The sequence below is a fragment of the Scyliorhinus torazame genome, chromosome 1, assembly GCF_047496885.1.
Source record: "Scyliorhinus torazame isolate Kashiwa2021f chromosome 1, sScyTor2.1, whole genome shotgun sequence".
NCBI classification, from domain to species: domain Eukaryota; kingdom Metazoa; phylum Chordata; class Chondrichthyes; order Carcharhiniformes; family Scyliorhinidae; genus Scyliorhinus; species Scyliorhinus torazame.
Genome location: NC_092707.1, coordinates 81,516,708 through 81,529,242, shown reverse-complemented (window position 1 = coordinate 81,529,242; position 12,535 = coordinate 81,516,708). Strand labels below are relative to the sequence as shown.

General features: G+C 49.9%; 1 long non-coding RNA gene across 1 annotated transcript in view; it reads right to left on the bottom strand.

Moving 5' to 3' along the window:
* The window catches only part of LOC140429544 (uncharacterized), a 74,796-nt gene that overhangs the window by 55,801 nt on the left and 6,460 nt on the right, over positions 1 to 12,535 (bottom strand). The window contains exon 2 of the long non-coding RNA XR_011949119.1: positions 7,073 to 7,157. This is a non-coding gene — a long non-coding RNA (uncharacterized lncRNA). The remainder of the gene's footprint in view (positions 1 to 7,072; positions 7,158 to 12,535) is intronic.

The following is a 12,535-nucleotide window of genomic DNA, read 5'->3' as shown; positions in this document are numbered from 1 at the left end:
AAAAAAGGCTGCGACCATATAAAAAAAAATTGCGGCCGCACTGCCGCATGCACAGTGTGGCCAAATTTTTTAAAATCTGTTCCTGGCCATTTTGAAGGCCACTCACAGCCAGCATTATTAAAAGCCGGCTGTTGCGCGTGGATTTGTGCAATCGGGAGCGCTGTGACGGATGGCTCTGCGACCCTCCTGACACCCGCCTGTGACCCACCCGTGGGTTGCGCCCCTGAGTTTGACAATGCCTGGTTTGGAATGTTGGTACTGTGTGGCATCATGGTTGTGTTTAAGTGTATTCTATTTTCTTCATATCTCTTAATGAACATTTACTTTGCTATAAAATCATCACAAGTAATTGGGGGCATCACTTCTAGATTTTAGAAACTCTCCTAGAATCATAGAATTCCGACTGTGCAAAAGGAGGCCATTCGGCCCACCAAGTCTGCACTGACTCTCTGAACACCCTACCTAGTCCCACTTTCTCCCCCTACTACCGCAACCTCATTCAACCTACATCTTCTTCAACACTAAGGGGCAATTTCTCATGGCCAATCCACCTAATCTGCACATCTTTGGACTGTGGGAGGAAACCGAATCCGGAGGAAACCCATGCAGACACGGGAAGAATGTGCAAACTCCACACAGACAGTCACCTGAGGCCGGAATCGGACCCGGGACTTTGGCGTTGTGAGGCATCTGTGCTAACCACTATGCCACCATACAATCTAATACTATAAAATTGCAAAAGCAAACATGTTGACAGCTGTCTTAAGCTTCCCTTATGGGATTTGAGCAGCTGGGCATTTACTATCAGCCATTACAATGTGCTTATTAAAAGGGCCTACTACCTGACCAGGCAGGGTCCTTTGCATTCCAGTGGTAGGCCACCCTAAATGTGGCAGTAGGCCAATGGCCAGTGTTACTTATAGCACCCTATTTTGAGGTCATTACTGCCCTTTTAACTCCAATTTTAGCAAAGTTAAAATTGGCCTCAATAAGTTTGCACTAGATTAGGTTTTACGAAAAGCTGACTATCTCAAGGTCAATCCCCCACTCCCTCTGCAGTGAACATCTGAATGTTCCTGTGGATTCACAGCTCACCGCAGCAGAGGAAAGTAGAAGAATTGGCGGAGGCCAAAATGTTTCTTTAGACAGAGCTGCCAAGTGGGAACTTGCATAAAAGCAGAAAAATCAGGAAGATTAGCTCACGGAGTGCTCCAGATAAACACTGACCACCTTGCCGCGCCTGTGGTGTTTTTGTACAATCTCATTTCCATTACTGTGATTAATAGTCAAAGTGGGCCAGAACATTCTGGAAGGGCTGTTGTCTTTGACCCCACTCTGGAAAGCAATTCCCTTTGACATTTTTGCATTTCTTTGCTTTGGATATTGGCAGTGGAAAGACAAGGGACTAATTCCTAAGGGGCCTATTTATACGTCCAGTTTTGTTATCTTACGACGCACTTTCCTAAGCAAATGGCCATTTTCACTATGGAAAGAAGGCGCCCCGAGGATGAAAATAAATTAGTTTGTTCAGCCTTTTTTCAAGTAACACTTAATATGCATTACCAGGAAATAGATTTATCGATGATCAGTTGAGATATATATATATTGTTTCCACAATGACAGGAGGTTTGACATTAGCTTTTTGGGCAGCACGGTAGCACAAGTGGCTAGCACTGTGGCTTCACAGCGCCAGGGTCCCGCTGGGTCACTGTCTGTGCGGAGTCTGCACGTTCTCCCCGTGTCTGCGTGGGTTTCCTCCGGGTGCTCCGGTGTCCTCCCACAGTTAGGTAGATTGGCCATGATAAATTGCTCTTAGTGGTCAAAAAGGTTAGGAGGGGTTATTAGGTTACGGGAATAGGGTGGAAGTGAGGGCTTAAGTGAGTCGGTGCAGACCCGATGGACCGAATGGCCTCCTTCTGCACTGTGTGTTCTATGTTCTTTGGCAATTCATTCAGCCTTTTTTGGGGTATTTTTATACTGGAAGGAGTCACGTGGTGGTGGGCACCCTCACAATGAAAGGCAGAGAGGCAGTGGAAGAAACCCAGGTCAAAGTTGAGGAAGCCATTCTCCCCTGAAGCAAATGGAGATGAGATTACTTTACCTACCCACGGCAGTAGAAGAAGTTCACCCCCCACCGCTGTGCCTGATAGCATTTCTCGGCAGTGACCCAGAAATGTTGACTGAAGACTTGGCCAAGTGAACAGAGAATCTTTCTCAGAAATCAGTTCAACTGGTGCAAACTGGATTGATTGAAGGATTTCACTCAATGGGTAACATGAGCAAGCTTTTTGATGTGGTCCAGTGTTTGAGGGAGCAAGCAGAATGTTCTGGTGCGTGCTGCAAAGCCACAACGTTTAGCTGGGCCCGCTGCCAGTTTGCCTTGGCAATGGTACAGAAGCTAGGAATTGGGGCAGCAGTTATAAAATCGATAGCTACCTCCTGCTCACTACCCAATGTGAACCATCTTGATTCCCTATCGTTCAAACTGAAATGTGATACAGTTCAGGATTGATCCCTCAGCTCTCTACTCCAGGGGCTACGGCTGAGGCAGTAGCCGTAACATTGCAAACAATTTGGCAGCCCAGTTGGAGGCATATCAACACAAACCAATGATCTCGCTTCAAATCCATTTACTATATAAATCTGTATATACCAGAAGTGGACAGAGAAAGACTTCATTTTTTTTGTTTTTTTGTATTTATTCTTGGAATTTTAGCATCACTGGCAAGGACAGCTCTTATTGCCCATCCCTGATTATCATTGAGCAGCTGGTGGGGAATCACCTTCTTGAATCGCCGCAGTCCATGTGGTATAGGTACATCCACAATGATGTTTGGGAGGATGTTCCAGGATTTTGACCCAGCGGCAGTGAAGAAACAATGATTTCTAAGTCAGTGTAGTGTTTTTCTTGGCTAGGAATCTGTATATTGTGGTGTTCCCATGACCTACTGCCATTGTCCTTCTAGGCAGTAGAGGTTGTGGGTTTGGAAGTTGCTGTTGAAGGAGCCTTGCTGAGTTGCAGGAGTGCAAATGTTTAAGATGGTGGATGGGTGGTAATCAAGTGTTGTTGGAGCTGCACTCATCCAAGCAAGTGGACAGTATTCCATCACTTGTGCCTTGTAAATTGATCAAGATGTGGTACAACAATGTGGTACATTGATCAGGTATGTGGTACATACTCGTGCGACTCGGCCAACGTTGTCTACCTCATACGCTGCAGGAAAGGATGCCCCGAAGCGTGGTACATTGGCAAGATCATGCAGACGCTGCAACAACAAATGAACGGACATCGCGTGACAATCACCAGGCAGGAATGTTCCCTTCCAGTTGGGGAACACTTCAGCAGCCAAGGGCATTCAGCCTCTGATCTCCGGGTAAGCATTCTCCAAGTCGGCCTTCAGGACGCGCGACAACGCAGAATCGCCGAGCAGAAGCTTATAGCCAAGTTCCGCACACATTAGTGCGGCCTCAACCGGGACCTGGGATTCATGTCGCATTACATTCATTCCCCACCATCTGGCCTGCGAAATCCTACCAACTGTCCTGGCTTGACACAATTCACACCTCTTCAACCTGGGGTTACCCCATCTCTGGATCTGTAAAGATGTAATCACCTGCTAATGGTCGCATTCCAAGCATTGTCTGGCATCTTTGAATCTGTCTATATATATGTTTCTGGAACATACCTCTTCATTCACCTGAGGAAGGAGCAGCACTCCGAAAGCTAGTGACATCGAAACAAACCTGTTGGACTTTAACCTGGTGTTGTAAGACTTCTTATTGTAAATTGAGGACAGGCTTTGGGGAATCAGCAGGTGGGTTATGGCTGCAGGATTCTCAAACTCTGACCTGCTCTTGTAGCCACAGTACTTATATGCTGGCCCACTTAAGATGCATCTGTCCATGACAGTATTGGCAGGAGTGACCACAACACGGTCCTTGTTGAGACAAAGTCCCATCTTCACATTGAGCACACCTTCCATCGTATTTTGTGGGACTAACACCAAGCTAAATGGGACAGACTCAGAATAGATCTAGCAGTTCAAACCTGTACATCCATGAGATGTTTCTGGCCATCAGTAGCAACAAAGTTGTGTTCAATTCTATCTGTAAACTCAAGATCCCGCATATTCCTCACTCTATCTACCATTACCATCAAGCCAGCAGACCAATCCTGGGTCAATGTGGAGTGTAGGAAAGCATACCAGCCACAGCCTGAGGCATTCCTCAAGAAATTTCTCCGACTGTTAGAATAATGTTACTCCCCCACAGCTTCTACCAATGCCTTAGTTTAACCCGCAAGTAGTGAGGCATAAATACCAAGAAGGTCCTGGATCCGTCCCTGATTCATATTTAGTTAGTTATCCCAGAGTAGATCAATCCATTCTAGTTTTCCTGCCTTATGGAAAAGGAATAAAATTACCAGTGCTCTGACTCCTAATCACTGTGCTCTGACCTTTGCAGGATGTGAATCTGCATGTGGGCAGCTGCCAGGACCAAGGTGAGGACTCCTGGAAAGAGCACCCACCCAAGGTCAACACCTCTACCCTATCCCCATAACCCAGCAACCCCACCCAACACTAAGGGCAATTTTGGACACTAAGGGCAATTTATCATGGCCAATCCACCTAACCTGCACATCTTTGGACTGTGGGAGGAAACCAGAGCACCCGGAGGAAACCCACGCACACACGGGGAGGATGTGCAGATTCCGCACAGACAGTGACCCAAGCCGGGAATCGAACCTGGGACCCTGGAGCTGTGAAGCAATTGTGCTATCCACAATGCTACCGTGCTGCCCATCACTGGGGCTCAACTCTTATAGTCCCCAGGGGCTTCCTGCCTTTCGGGCCCGGACCCTGTACCTGGTCCCAAGTGATTGGACTTTGTCCCAATCGCTTGCTTTGATTTTCTCCAATACTGGAGCGGTTCCCTGATTGATGGGCGGTCTCGAGGTGCTCACTCACCTCCTTTGTGTTGGCTCCTGCTGCCGCTGAGGAGTCTGGCTTTGCTTTGTGTGTCCAAAATGGTACTTATTGTTCCCGGGGATTGCTCATCAGTATGCAGATGGCTGCTACTTTGTTATGCTGATGGCCGCTGGTATCGATGTTGTCTGGCCTTTGCAGAGGTAAATACACAGCAAACCTGCAGCTGCTGGTTTCTGTCTTGTTGGCTGACTTTCCCATCAGCCTTTGCCGTTCGCCATTTTAAATCGGGAGGTGGCCAATTTAGGTGGCTACACACCGGATAGGTGGGGTCTGGGGTAGTGGTACTGGTGGTAGGCCCACAGAATTCAAGCTACATACTGGGGCAGATGTTTCAGTATTATCTGATGAAGTAAAGTGCCTAGAAAACATCAAATTACAACCATCCTCCATCCAGTTGTAAGATCTAGGAAAGGCTACACTGAAAGTAAAATGCCAACACTTGGCAAGATTAAGATATAAATTTAAAGACTTTATTGAACATTTGTATTTTAAACAGAACCAGAAGTCACCATTATTGAGCAGAAAAGCATGTTTGTGGTTGAGGCTAATGTAGAAGGTTGATGAAATGACTAACGAGCAATCCAGTATATATTAAAAATGAATTTCCGGGTGGCACGTGGCACAGTGGTTAGCATTGCTGCCTACGGCTCTGCGGACCCGGGTTCCAATCCCAGCCCTGGGTCACCATCCGTGTGAAGTTTGCATTTTCTCCCCGTGTCTGCATGGGTTTCACCCCCATAACCCAAAGATGGATTGGCCACGCTAAATTGCCCCTTAATTGGAAAAGAAATAATTGGGTACTCTAAATTTAAAAAAAAATTGAATTTCCATCTCTATTTCAGGCTTAGACAGACTATCATGTAACCCTAGGGCCAGATGCTAAGTCGTTGGGAGCGATTTTCATCCTACGATTGCCATCAGAGAGAATGGCAATGCCGGTGGAAAATCGGGAAAGGTTCGAGGAACACGCCCCAGCCCCTCGTTGGCGACCTCACGAGCTTCATGATCACAAAGGGTGGGAACCTCATTTCAATGTATTTTGATAAATTTTAATATTATTAACGGGCCTCCCCGCTACATGATCCCCCTCATTAAATATCTAAAACTTGCCGATGTGACGTCACGTTGGCGAGGGATACATCAGGTTTGGCAAAATGAGAAACAGTCGAGGCGATCCCTCTGAAGTGCAAAGTAGGTATAACCCCAGAAGGGGGTGGGAGAGAAGGACATGCCCAGGCCGTGCATTGCCAACATGTTAGTGCAAACCTGTTCCAATTGAAGTGCAGGGGTGAGCCCTCAAGGGTCCCATGGGGGTGGGTTTCCATTAATGTGTTGTGGGGGGGAAAAGCAGGATCTGAGGGGGGGAACTTGAAGGCACAGGGGGAGTGGGAACTAAGGCTGTGGAACTCCGGTGATTCTTTCGCGGTGGTGGTGGGCGGTTTCCCACTGATTGTCCGGGTGGAGGGAGCCCCCGATATCTCCATGGTGGGGTCTGGGGGCTGTGCAGAATCAATTCTGATCTGGGCGCCCATTAAAGATGGCGCCCCAATCTCTGTGGAGCTGGGTGCTGGCTCTATCAGGCCTCGCACTGCCAGAGTTATGGCATAAACACCACCCACTCATTTTCTTTCTTTAAAGAGGCTCAAGATCTGGAGAGAAAACTGACCTGTGCAACTGAGGAGTCACACACCAGTTTTGAGTCAGTGCCTGATGCTTTGCCAAATTCTGGTAAGGTTTGTCTCTTTACAGTGTCTCTTGTCTCTTTACAGTGAGGAAGGACCCTCACCCACTCTTAAACAAAGTCAAGAGTGAGTTTGAACACGTTGCAACAAAGTATCATCCCTCCAGTAACCATACTGACAAAATGGTCACAGTACCAAAGTGTAGTGGTTCAGTTCGGGTCTGTGGGGACTTGACTCTATTAAACAAGTCAGTAGAGTGCAAGATCCACCCGCTGGAATCAGTGGATGAAAGACTTGACAAGTTTGCAAAAAAACACCCTTGTCACAAAATTGGATATTAACAACAGCTTTAGACAGTTGCCTCTACACAAAGAAATCCAGGGTGTTGACTACTTTAATTACCTCATTTGGTCGTTATTGTTTTAACAGGGTCCCATTCGAAATGGCTTCTGCACCTGAGTTATTCCAAGGAACGATGCCTCAGATCCTGGAAGACATGAAAGGATTAATATGCCATTTGGCCAACACTCTTGTACGCGTTTCATCGATGGAGGAGCATGATCATCGAGTGAGAGCAGTTCCCAAAACCCCACGAGAAGCAAGTTTCACATGAACTGACAAATGTTAATTTGCAAAGTTTGTGATAAAGTTCTGAGGCCACATTGTGCACGCTTCGCGACTGGGCGGCACGGTGGCCCAGTGGTTAGCACGGATGCCGTATGGCGCCGAGGACCCAGGTTCGATCCCAGCCCCGGGTCACTGTCCCTGAGGAGTTTGCACATTCTCCCTGTGCCTGCGCGGGTCTCACCCCAACAATCCAAAGATGTGCAGGGTCGGTCGATTGACCATGCTAAATTGCCCCTTAAACAAAACGTGCAAGCTTCGGGGTAAATGGCTGACCCAGAGGAAACCAATGTCATTAGAGAATTCCCACAGCCTCTAGAACCAACACGGGATTACAAAGATTCTTTGGCATAGTAAATAAAGTGGGCTCATTCCTACCAGGTTTGGCGGAAATTAACAGTGTGTCATAATAGCCACTCATGTACATAATGAGATGCAGACAGGCAGTGATTGACACACAGGATACCACTAAGCACACAACACAGTGCAGCCAATCACCAGACAGGACACTACCACTATAGTGGGCAGCACGGTAGCATTGTGGATAGCACAATTGCTTCACAGCTCCAGGGTCCCAGGTTCGATTCCGGCTTGGGTCACTGTCTGTGCGGAGTCTGCACATCCTCCCCGTGTGTGCGTGGGTTTCCTCCGGGTGCTCCGGTTTCCTCCCACAGTCCAAAGATGTGCAGGTTAGGTGGATTGGCCATGATAAATTGCCATTAGTGTCCAAAATCGCCCTTAGTGTTGGGTGGGGTTACTGGGTAATGGGGATAGGGTGGAGCTGTTGACCTTAGGTGGGGTGCACTTTCCAAGAGCCGGTGCAGAATCGATGGGCCGAATGGCCTCCTTCTGCACTGTAAATTCTATGAAAATTCTATAAAGCCAGAGGACACTAGGTTTCCCGCTCTCTCGGGATCCAACCACTGAGACAGTCAGAATCCACGAGCTAGCAAGTGCAAACACCATGCGGTAGCTAGTAAGTCTGGTCAGGCTACTACAAGGTCTCCAGTCAGTTCAGTATAGTGTCGACCCACAGCTGAATATGTACAGCAGTTCTATCATTGAATATAACAGTGTTGGATCTTCTCCAGTGTTAGACGTCTGTTTCTAGCTTCCCTGCATCGAGTGCAGTCCATATCGAACCTACCTGCCTAACACATCATGGTACCAGAGTGATACTGATCTTGACAGACCTACCTCGAGTGAACCAGCATCGACCAGCAAGCAGCCAGCCGGAGAAATGGAAAACATCCAGCGTCCTCCATAGATCCGCATCTCCGGCAGCCTCGGCGCCAATTGGAAAATCTTCAAGCAAAAGTTCCTCTTGTACATCGAGGCCTCCGACCTCGAAGCAGCATCGGATGCGCACGCTATTTCTCTCCACCGGGGGGGACCACGCCATCCACATCTACAACTCCCTCACGTTCACTGACGGCGAAGACAAAACAAAATTCAAAACAGTCCTGCTGAAGTTTGACAGCCACTGCAACATTGAGGTGAATGAGAGCGTTGAACGGTACATTTTACAGCAGAGGCTTCAGGGTAAGGATGAACCTTTTCAGTCTTTCGTGACCCATCTCCTCATCCTAGTGCAGTCATGTAACTATGACTCGACGGCTGATTCCATGATCCGGGATCAGATCGTTTTCGGGGTCCACTCCGACTCCCTTCGGTAGCAGCTCCTGAAAGTCAATCAGTTGACCCTCTCTGTCGCTATCGAGACGTGCGTTGTCCATGAGCATGCTCAGAATCGTTACTCCCACATCAGGGTGGCAGAAATTGCAAAGCTGGCCTCCCACGAGGCGGAACGGGTGCAGGCCATAGCACAAATGCAGGGCCTGAGCATCGAGGAGAGTGGCCGTTTCGCATGGTTTTCCCGGGTCCCTGCGCATGCGCGCCATGACCGAGTGGACGGCGAGCCCGACAACCTGACTGCGCAGGTGTGTACGTCGACCGACCGCACTGCGCATGCATGATGGCGCACGGAACGCGCTGACGTCGGTGTCATGACGTGTCCGAATTGTGGCTCCGCCCATTTAAAGCGGCAATGTCCAGCAAAAGGATGCCGGTGTCTACGGTGTGGCAAGCTTGGCCACTACGCAGCCCTTTGCAGATCTGCTCCACCGCTCAGCAGCCAGTGATCCCAGCTGCGGCGCCAAAGTGTCCGCTCAATGCAACAAGGCATGCCAGATTCCGATCCCGACAGCCCAACAGACCCTGATGCTGACTGCCTCAAGTCCCCACACCGGGTGGGCATCATAACTACACATGCGCTGCCTTCCACCACAGTGGGATCCTCAGTGTGGATACCGACGACGAGTGGTGTGCTGTCCTCACTGTTAACAAGGCTCGCATCCGATTTAAACTGGACACCGGCGCATCAGGGAACCTCATCTCAAAATCCGACCTCGACACCGTCCGCGCCAGACCAAGCATTCTTCCACCGGCCTGCCTGCTCCTTGACTACAATGGCAATGCCATAGCTGCCAGTGGCTCCTGTCAACTAGGGGTATCCAACAAGGCGATCAAGGCGACGCTGCGGTTTGAAATCGTCGGGCCTGACAGAGCGTCCCTGCTCGGTGCTCGAGCCTGCAAGCTCCTGAACCTGGTTCAGCGAGTCCCCACCATGTCACCATCACCGGCGACGTCCTCGCCTGATGGAAATTTGCAAGCCGGCATAGATGACATTATCACACAGTACCACAGCGTATTCGATGGAATGGGAACGCTCCCATATCGATATAAAATCCTGCTCAAGCCGGACGCCACCCCTGTAATTCATGCACCTCGCCGGGTGCCGGAACCCCTCAAGGATCGTCTGAAGAAGCAATTACAGGACCTCCAAGACCAGGGCATCATGTCAAAGGTCACAGAGCCCACAGACTGGGTCAGCTCCATGGTCTGCGTAAAGAAGCCGGTAGGGGAGCTTCGCATTTGCATTGACCCTGAGGATCTAAACCGCAACATCATGCGGGAGCATTACCCGATACCAAAACATGAAGAGTTGACCAGTGAGATGGCTCATGCCAAATTCTTTACTAAGCTGGACGCCTTCAAGGGTTTTTGGCAAATACAGCTGGACGTGTCCAGTCGCACGCTGTGCACGTTCAACACCCCGTTCGGTCGCTACTGCTACAACCGGATGCATTTTGGGATCATATCTGTCTCCGAAGTATTTCGCCGCATCATGGAGCAGATGATGGAGGGCATCGAGGGGGTGCGAGTATACGTTGACGACGTAATTATCTGGTCCACAATGCCCCAGGAACACATCGCTCGCCTTCAGAAGGTATTCCAGAGAATTCATGAACATGGTCTCCAGCTCAACAGGGCCAAGTGCTCATTTGGTCAATCGGATATTAAGTTCCTGGGTGACCACATCTCGCAGCAGAGCGTGCGGCCAGATGCCGACAAGGTCTAGGCGATCAACGCCATGAAGACCCCGGAGGACAAGAAGGCGGTCCTCCGCTTCCTCGGGATGGTCAACTTCCTCGGGAAATTCATTCCCAATATGGCGTCCCAAACCACGGCCCTCCGCCATCTCGTCAAGAAGTCGACGGAATTCCAGTGGCTGTCCACACATGAAGAGGAATGGCGTGAGCTGAAATCAAAGCTCACCACAGGCCCGGTTCTAGCGTTCTTCGACCCAACCAAGGAAACCAAGATATCGACTGATGCAAGCCAGGACGGCATTGGGCGGTGCTCCTTCAGCGAGATGACTCCTCGTCCTGGGCTCCAGTGGTGTATGCCTCCAGGGCCATGACGCCCACTGGGCAACGGTACGCTCAGATTGAGAAGGAGTGATTGGGCCTCCTGACAGGGATAGTCAAGTTTCACGACTACGTTTACGGCCTGCCAAAATTCACGGTAGAAACGGACCACAGGCCTCTAGTCCATATAATCCAGAAGGATTTAAATGACATGACACCTAGGTTACAGCGAATTCTTCTTCAGCTACGCTGCTACGACTTCGAACTTGTCTACACGCCAGGCAAAGAGCTGATCGTTGCAGATGCCCTATCCAGGTCCATTACCACACCGTGTGAACAAAGTGACTTCATCTGCCACATCGAAGCACAAGTGCAGTTGTGTGGCACCAACCTTCCGGCCTCTGACGAACGGGTCATCCAAATTCGTGAGGAGACGGCCAAGGATCCTCTGCTGCAGCGTGTGATGCAGCACCTCAGCAATGGCTGGCAGAAGGGACAATGTCCCCAGTTCTATAACGTAAAAGATGACCTGACGGTGGTGGAGGGAATCCTTCTGAAACTCGATAAGATTGTAATTCCTCAGAGCATGCGGGCTATGGTGGTGGGCCAACTCCATGAGGGTGACCTTGTGGTCGAGAAATGCTGACGCAGAGCTCGGGAGGCGGTCTATTGGCCGGGCATCAGCCAGGACATTGCCGACACAGTCCTCAACTGCCCTACCTGTCAGAGGTTTCAACCAGCTCAACTCAAGGAAATGCTGCAACAGCACGAGATCGTGACCTCTCCGTGGTCCAAAGTAGGTGTAGACCTTTTCCATGCCAAGGGGCGTGACTGCGTACTCCTGGTCGACTACTTCTCCAGTTACACAGAGGAGGTGAAACTGTCCGACCTCACGTCGAAGGCGGTAATCAAAGCCTGCAAAGAAACGTTTGCCAGGCAAGGGGTTCCGCTCATGGTAATGAGCGACAACGGTCCTTGCTTTTACAGCCAGGAATGGTCTGATTTTGCACAGTCCTACAATTTCCGTCAAGTAACCTCCAGTCCCCACTACCCGCAGTCAAACGGGAAGGCCGAGAAAGGGGTCCATATTGTAAAGCGGTTGCTGTGCAAAGCTGCAGACTCAGGCTCTGACTTCAACCTGGCGATGCTAGCATACAGGGCAACCCCACTGTCCACTGGGTTGTCTCCAGCGCAGATGCTCATGAATCGGACTCTGAGGACCACAGTTCCAGCCATCCATGTTCCAGACCTTGACCACCTCACAGTCTTACAGAAAATGCAGCAGTCACGGGCCCAACAGAAGGCCACGTACAATGCCCATGCCACGGGTCTACCCGAGCTGGCCTCAACTGATCATGTTCGTGTCCAGTTGCCTGAGGGCGGCTGGTCAGCCACAGCTGTTGTGATCAAACAAGTGGCCCCAAGATCGTTCCTTGTCCACATGGCTGATGGCTCCCTGCTACGGCCCAACAGACAGGCACTGCGAAGAGTCCCACGCCCGCTACCTGACCGAAGTGCCCCGCCGCCTACG